Below are 7,266 nucleotides of genomic sequence, written 5' to 3' on the forward strand. Positions count from 1 at the left end.
CAAAATAATGTACTTGAAAACAGCCGAATTTTTATCTATCTATCTATTTATTTATTAATAACAGTTTTCATTACATCTTGCAACAATTCTTCAAGTTCACTTCTCAGTTCGTGCCAGTTCTGGGATATTTCTTTGATGCTAGCGGTGGTTTCTTTATGCTACTCCCTACTGGTTGCAACGCTGTAATGCAACCACAGCAAGATGTTTCCACTCAAATTTTCACTCACCGCGAATCCGTCAAGTTTTGGAGCAAATAAATTCCCATCTAAGGTGATCGCCCGACTGGTTAGCAAAAGAGACAACACTAGAAAATTTGTTCCGAAGTTTTGATCCAGGAAACAGCATTATATATGATTAAAGCGTCAATCTTTACGTTAGTGATTTCACCCTATTTCAGAGCGAAATGTTACTTCCAACAGTTTCGCTTCAGATCATCAGCATAGACCAAAATTTCATTGTATCTTTGGACGAAGGAATTTTCGCAATCTTATCCTTTACTTCCATTCTGTAAGACCCGAGGAATGATTTTCGAATATGATTTCTTTTATCTTGTACTTTTAAGTATTTCAGTTACTGGAGTGTGGCCATGCAGGGGCACCACCTTGAAAGGTTTAGCCGAATAAATTAATCCCGGTGATTATTTTTTTTGTTAAGTCGGGTAATCCTTTTATCGATCTGTCTGCTGAACTGCTAGGCTACGGGGGCGTAAATTAACCAACACCGGCTGTTAAGTGGTGGACAAACACAAAAATCCCCCCAAACATATATGTTTGTGTGTGTATATATATATGTGTGTGTGTGTGTGTGTTATGCTCTGTGTAGATGCATGTGTGTGTGTGTTATGCTCTATGTAGATGTATTTGTGTGTGTGTGTGTGTGTGTGTTATGCTCTATGTAGATGTATTTGTGTGTGCGTGCGTGTTTGTGTACACGTATCTATATATGTATGTATTATGTTTATCTTTCTGAATGCATAAAGGTATGTGCGCGTGTGTGTAAGGCGGGCTTCAAACACAGTTTCTGTTTGCCAAACTCTCTCAATGCATTGGCCAGTCCGGATCTATAGCAGAAGATAGTTACCTACGGTAACGCGCAGTGGTACTGAATCCAAAGCCATGTGGTTACGAAGTGAGGTTCCTAACCACGCAGCGAAACCTGCATCTATTGACAACTTTCCAGCCATTGTTTGTTTGTTTGTGTTTTTTTTTCCGTTACCATCGACAAATGAAAGAAATTGTACTGTCACTGTTTCCAGAAATACTAATTTTTAATGATTTGATGGTTTGGTCTTCAATACATCTGTAATTTTATGATTTCAACGGCAACAAGCACTAATTACTGAATTTTACATAGCAAAACATATATTGAAATAAGCGATGAAGTTCTTTTTAGTACGTTTTGGGAACAGAAAAAGGCATCACGTTTTCGATCTCTTCTTTGGTCCAATTTTCTATTGAGTTTTCCTGAGAGGGCCTTCTAGTTCTTGAGTTTCGTTTTGAGATAAAGTTATTTTTTGTATCATTGAGTCATCATGAATTTATCAAATATTAATATCAGCGTTTTAATCGTGACCACCTCTTTTATTTCGTAGAGTTAGATCTTTTTTCCCCCCCGAATTTTCTAGCTGTAAGAATGAGTAAAAACGGAAGCATTCCAACTGTGACAGTTCCGTCTTTTTATGATATCAGAGATTTTTCTTTTCAACTTTTCAAATGTGATCTTCCCGCCCCTATCTTTTTATGGATTTAGTAGAGATATTTTTACATGAGGAAGAAGAAAAGCATGCCAGTCGTGATCATCCGGATATTTATCAAATTCAAATTTCCACCCAAAGAAACAAGACTAAATTAACTAAAGAAAAGATCAGTTCGAATCAAAATTATAAATTATAAATTTCAACTTATGAAGAAACATATCGAAGCTGGTCAATTTGATTTTATACTAACCGCCCATCTGGCAATATCCGAGTACCCAGTAGTTCTTTATCAAAGGTGCTGATCTCTCTCTCTCTCTCTCTCTCTCTCTCTCTCTCTCTCTCTCTCTCTCTCTCTCTCTCTCTCTCTCTCTAGGAACAAGTCTAGTGTAGAGGATGCGTCTGGCGATGAGGTGAAGTTGTTTACGTAATTTATACTTGTGCAAATTCATACATAGCAAAACCGTTGTACCACGCTTTGGAAATGTTTGATACCTTGGCATCTGAAACAACTAGAGATGAGATAATTTGACCAAAAGAACAGAAAAATAAATAAATATTGCAAAAATCGCATTTGGTCAATTTGGATATAGGACAGTTTAACATAATAGCAACGATATATATATATATATATATATATATATATTATATATATATATATATATATATACAGGACAAACGGTAATGATGTGTTTGCGTTCCCGAATGTAGCGGTTCGATAAAAGAGACCACCAGAATAAGTACCAGCCTTTAGAAAAAAGTACTGGGGTTGATTCATTCTTCAAAGCAGTGCTCCAGAATGACCGCAGTCTAATGACAGGTACAAGTTAACAATAAAGGATATGCAGTATTTACTCGTGAACGAGTCACACACATGTATAAGTATCACTTGTGTATAAGCTGCACTCGTGTATATGTCTTATCCCCTAATTTAGTGTTAAATGATTTTTTAAAAATATTTATCCCTTCGGAGTTTTAGTTTTGTTCCGAGTATAAATCGCACGCCAGTTTTTTTTTCTCTGTTTAGATCAATTGTAAAATAGTAAATAGCAAATAAAATCGAGTGGTCATGGCTGGAATGCTTTTGATCATAGATCTACTCATTCATGGCTGACCTGAGACCTAAACAACAACAACATTAGCAACAGCAAAAATAACGGATTCTAGAAAAGAGAAGAGCTAATTTTAGACCGATGTAGACTTTTAGCAATCTTCGGAATGATTGATGGAAAATTATATGCCCTCGACAAGCATTTTAGAAAATTAGGTATTAGGCGATGAGTTACTGACAATTTCATACCATTAATAATGAGAGAGAGAGAGAGAGAGAGAGAGAGAGAGAGAGAGAGGGGGGTCAAACATGAAACGTTGGTAAGGCAACACTTGTGTATATAAAGGATAAAATGGGAGAGAAAGATAAAAGAAGGAAGAAGTTACAGAAAGTAAAGAAAGATTTGATTGACTGATTGATTCATAATATAAGATAGCTAGACAGGTAGGCTGGTAGGCATGTTGGTAGATAGGTAGGTAGAGTTCACCGCTGACAAGAGATGTATTTTCAAAGATATCATGACAAAAGGAATCCAATTTATTTATGGATGAAAGTGAATTTGATCTCGGTAGCTAAATACTTTAAACACAACCAAATAGAAACCGACTTGCAATAACAACATACGAGAAGGATGAAATTGATTGTATCCTGAAAGGGAATATTCTATAAGTGTGTAGGTGTGTGTGTGGGGGGCCTCTCTCTCTCTGTATATATATATATGTATATATATATATATATAATTATATGTATAATTTATAGTATATATATAATTATATGTATATGATATTCCTCACACATGCTTATATACATGTGTGAGTTTATATGTAACATTATGTATGTATGTACGTATGAATGTATGTATTGAAGTAGTCGACTATTTTGTAATAATTTTCGCTTGTGATTTTCCTGAAAGTTGCTTGAAGATATGTTAAAAAGAAGTTAAAAGAGAAGTATATATATATATATATATATATATATATATATATAACACCAAGTAAGTTAGGGGTTACGGATCCAACCCACAAAGGGGTAATATTTATCCAATATACTGTTGGTATAATACCAAAATTCTTAATACACAGATGTTTTTAATTGCAATGCAATTAACCTATTTATTGTATTAAACGGGTGAAGGTAAAGAAATATTTTACTATTAATTTATAATACAAATAAGAAAACGGAGAAACAATTTAGTTGGTTCATCAGCTTTTGGATTTTAGAATGTTGAATTATTTATTCATTTAACAAAAATGAGAACCTTAATAGCATAAATATATACATTATAATTCAATACATATAAGATAAGAATACAATTATACAAATCATAATATAAATTATTGAAATCATTAAAATCACTCCTTACAGCTGTTTTAGCCTATGGATAAAAGTAGTTCTTTCCAGTGCCTATAGTTGTCAATTATATTGAGGTTGTAGGCCTTTAAAAATAGGGTACTTATATATAACCATAGGCCTCATCAGAGATTATAAAGAACTTTAAAAATATTAGCACATGAAACAGGATACACGTATAATTTAATATATATATAAATATGAACAAATATCCATATAGACTTATATACAAGTCTATATGGATATTTGTTCATAAGAAAGGAACAGATAATCTGAAGAATCGTCTGAGGCCAATTCTTTGAGTGCGTGTGTGCGCATACGCATACATATGTATATATATATATATATATATATATATATATACACGCAGATGAGTGGCTGTGTATACATATATATATACGAGGGGTGAATGAAAAGTTTTGAGCCTCAAAAAACAAAACATAGTACAAGACTTCTGATGATATATTTTTCAACATAGTCCCCCTCGATGGCTGAACACTTTCTCCATCGGTGCTGAAGCGCCATTATCCCGACGTAGAGGAACTTTTTTTTATTTGAGACTCCAAGAAACTTCCTACAGCATCTATGACGTCATTGTCACTGGCAAAATGGCGACCAGCCAGGGCTTTTTTCATTTTTGGGAATAGATGAAAGTCAGAGGGGGCTAAGTCTGGCGAATAAGGCGGACGAGGAACAAGTTCGTATCCACAATCACGAATTGTTGCCATGACAACCACTGAGGTGTGGGCTGGAGCATTGTCGTGATGAAAAAGGACTCCTCTGGTGAGCGTTCCTGGCCTTTTTTCTTTGATTGCTTCTCGGAGGCGTTTCAGTAGCTGAGAATAATACAGCCCTGTCACGGTGTGACCCTTTTCAAGGTAATCGATCAGCAAGACACCTTGAGAATCCCAAAAACTGACGCCATGACCTTGCCAGCTGAAGGAATGGCCCTGGCCTTCTTTGGGGTAGGAGAAGCTATGTGTTTTCACAGCTTTGATTGTTCTTTGGTTTCAGGCTGGTAGTGATGAACCCAACTTTCGTCCATAGTAATGGAACGAGCAAAAAAGTTCTCTTCATCGGCTTCAAACAATTCCAGGTTGCTCGTGGACAAAGTGCACCTGGTACGTTTCTGTTCAGGAGTCAAAAGGCGAGGGACTCACCTTGCAGAAACCTTTGAGAACCCAAGTTATTTTGTCACAATGTTGTCTGCTCTTTCAGTTGAGATGCCCAGTCTCTCGGCTATCTGACGACATGATATTCGACGATCTTGCATTATCATACCAAGAGCAAAGTCAATGTTGTCCTCGGTGGTTGCAGTTCGAGGCCCCTGGTGTGGGATCATCTTCCACACTCTCCCTTCCACGCTTGCATTCATTTACCCAGCGTTTGACTGTTGCATATGAAGGAGCATTGTCTGTTAAGGTTCACACCATATCTTTATAGATTTTTGAATGGAATCATGCCTTTTAAATGAAGGTACTTTATGACAGAACGATACTCAGTTTTCTCCATTTTCCTTGTAACCTTGACACTTGCTTATTCAAAAATCTGTAAAAAAAACAAAATAAAATATCAGAATCATGAAAATGAGCAAGAATACTCAGAAAAGACTGTACTTACCAGAAAACATTGTTTCAGCTACCTAGCAGCCCTGTTTCTAGGTTAGGCTCAAAACTTTTCATACACCCCTTGTATGCACATACACACACACACACACACACACACACACACACACACACACACACACACACACACACACACACGAGCGGCTGAGTGGTAAGAAGTTTGTTTCTCAACCACATGGTTGCGGGTGCAGTCCCACTGCGCGGCACCTTTGGCAAGTATCTTCTATAGCCTCGAGCCGACCAAAGCCTTGTGAGTGGATTTGTTAGACGGAAACTGAAAAAATCCCGTGGGGTATTTGGAAAAGAATTCATTCGAAGCATCACGCACACTGCTAAATTCTGAGTTGTGACGGAGAGGATAATCATCTTTGAACGGATAAACAAATGAACTTTGCAACACGCAATAAATACATTTTCTCTTATCTGCGTAACTAAACGTGTATGACATATAGAAGGATAATAAATAAAATGATTATAACAGTTGTGAAGATAATCGGATGGACCCGTTAGATTCCGGTGGGTTTAACCTGTGGAAACGCCAGCGTCTATAAAACACGTAGCATCTATTGTTTCTTATATGCTTGCTAAAGATCGTGAGTTCTTCATGTATATTTCTCCAATTTCATTGAGCTCTTTGCTAGGTATTGCACCAAAAATATTCTCTGTATGTCAAAACATAGTCATTTCTATCTTTAAGATTATCATAGCTCATTTGGTATGTTAATTTTTAGTACTTGATACCGAGAGTCGAGCACTTATTAGTGTAAAGAATTTTCTTATACTTAGAGAGATAGTATTTGAGATTCAATTGCCGCTGATAACGGCTAGATGTGCGCTCATAGTTTGTTTCTCAGAGTTCCTGGAAAATCAAAGATTCAAAAAGTCACGAAAGAATATATTGAATAAGTGTGTTTATTTCAATATAAGTAGTTTAGCCTGTTTAATATTCTACATTTCATTTTACTATATATGTGTGTATGTATGAAAATGACTAGGATCTAAAGAAGGTCATTGAACAAATGGTTGAGGATGCACATTTTACACTTAGGGTAGACGATAATGATTCCACAGCATCTTACCAATGTACTACGAATGCAAATATGTATCGAAAAAATTTTAGTGATTTTGAAATAACGAACATTATTCATTCTATTTCCCTTCATTCATCCCATCAGTTACTACGGATTTCTTGTAAATCCAGTAACAGGAGCATTTCTACTGTATGAGGATCTCAGGTAGCCAATAACTGGATGAGCTTCACATAACATTCTACAAGGTTTTTCACAATCTTATTTAACTATTTATGTCATTATTCAGTTTATCTCAAGTTTTCTTACCAATAGAGAAAGAACCGATTTCTAACCTAAATCCCAAACTTCTTTATTGGAATTTCAACATCAACAACGGGGTATTTTTGTATGTAGGTATGTGCAGATCTGTATATTTTATGTATGTATTCTCATGCATATAGTTGCATAACTAGACATGCTCATATATATCTAAATGATAAATTCTGGAAAGTTTTACAGATTTTTACAGTTCCAGCG

The 7,266-nt window shown here is 35.8% G+C and overlaps 1 long non-coding RNA gene across 1 annotated transcript in view; it reads left to right on the forward strand.

The window, feature by feature from the left end:
- The first annotated feature begins 5,197 nt into the window (after positions 1-5,197).
- Positions 5,198-7,266, forward strand: part of LOC118764499 — a 12,608-nt gene continuing 10,539 nt past the window's right edge. The window contains exon 1 of the long non-coding RNA XR_005000311.1: positions 5,198-5,394. This is a non-coding gene — a long non-coding RNA (uncharacterized LOC118764499). The remainder of the gene's footprint in view (positions 5,395-7,266) is intronic.

The sequence above is a fragment of the Octopus sinensis genome, linkage group LG8, assembly GCF_006345805.1.
Source record: "Octopus sinensis linkage group LG8, ASM634580v1, whole genome shotgun sequence".
NCBI classification, from domain to species: domain Eukaryota; kingdom Metazoa; phylum Mollusca; class Cephalopoda; order Octopoda; family Octopodidae; genus Octopus; species Octopus sinensis.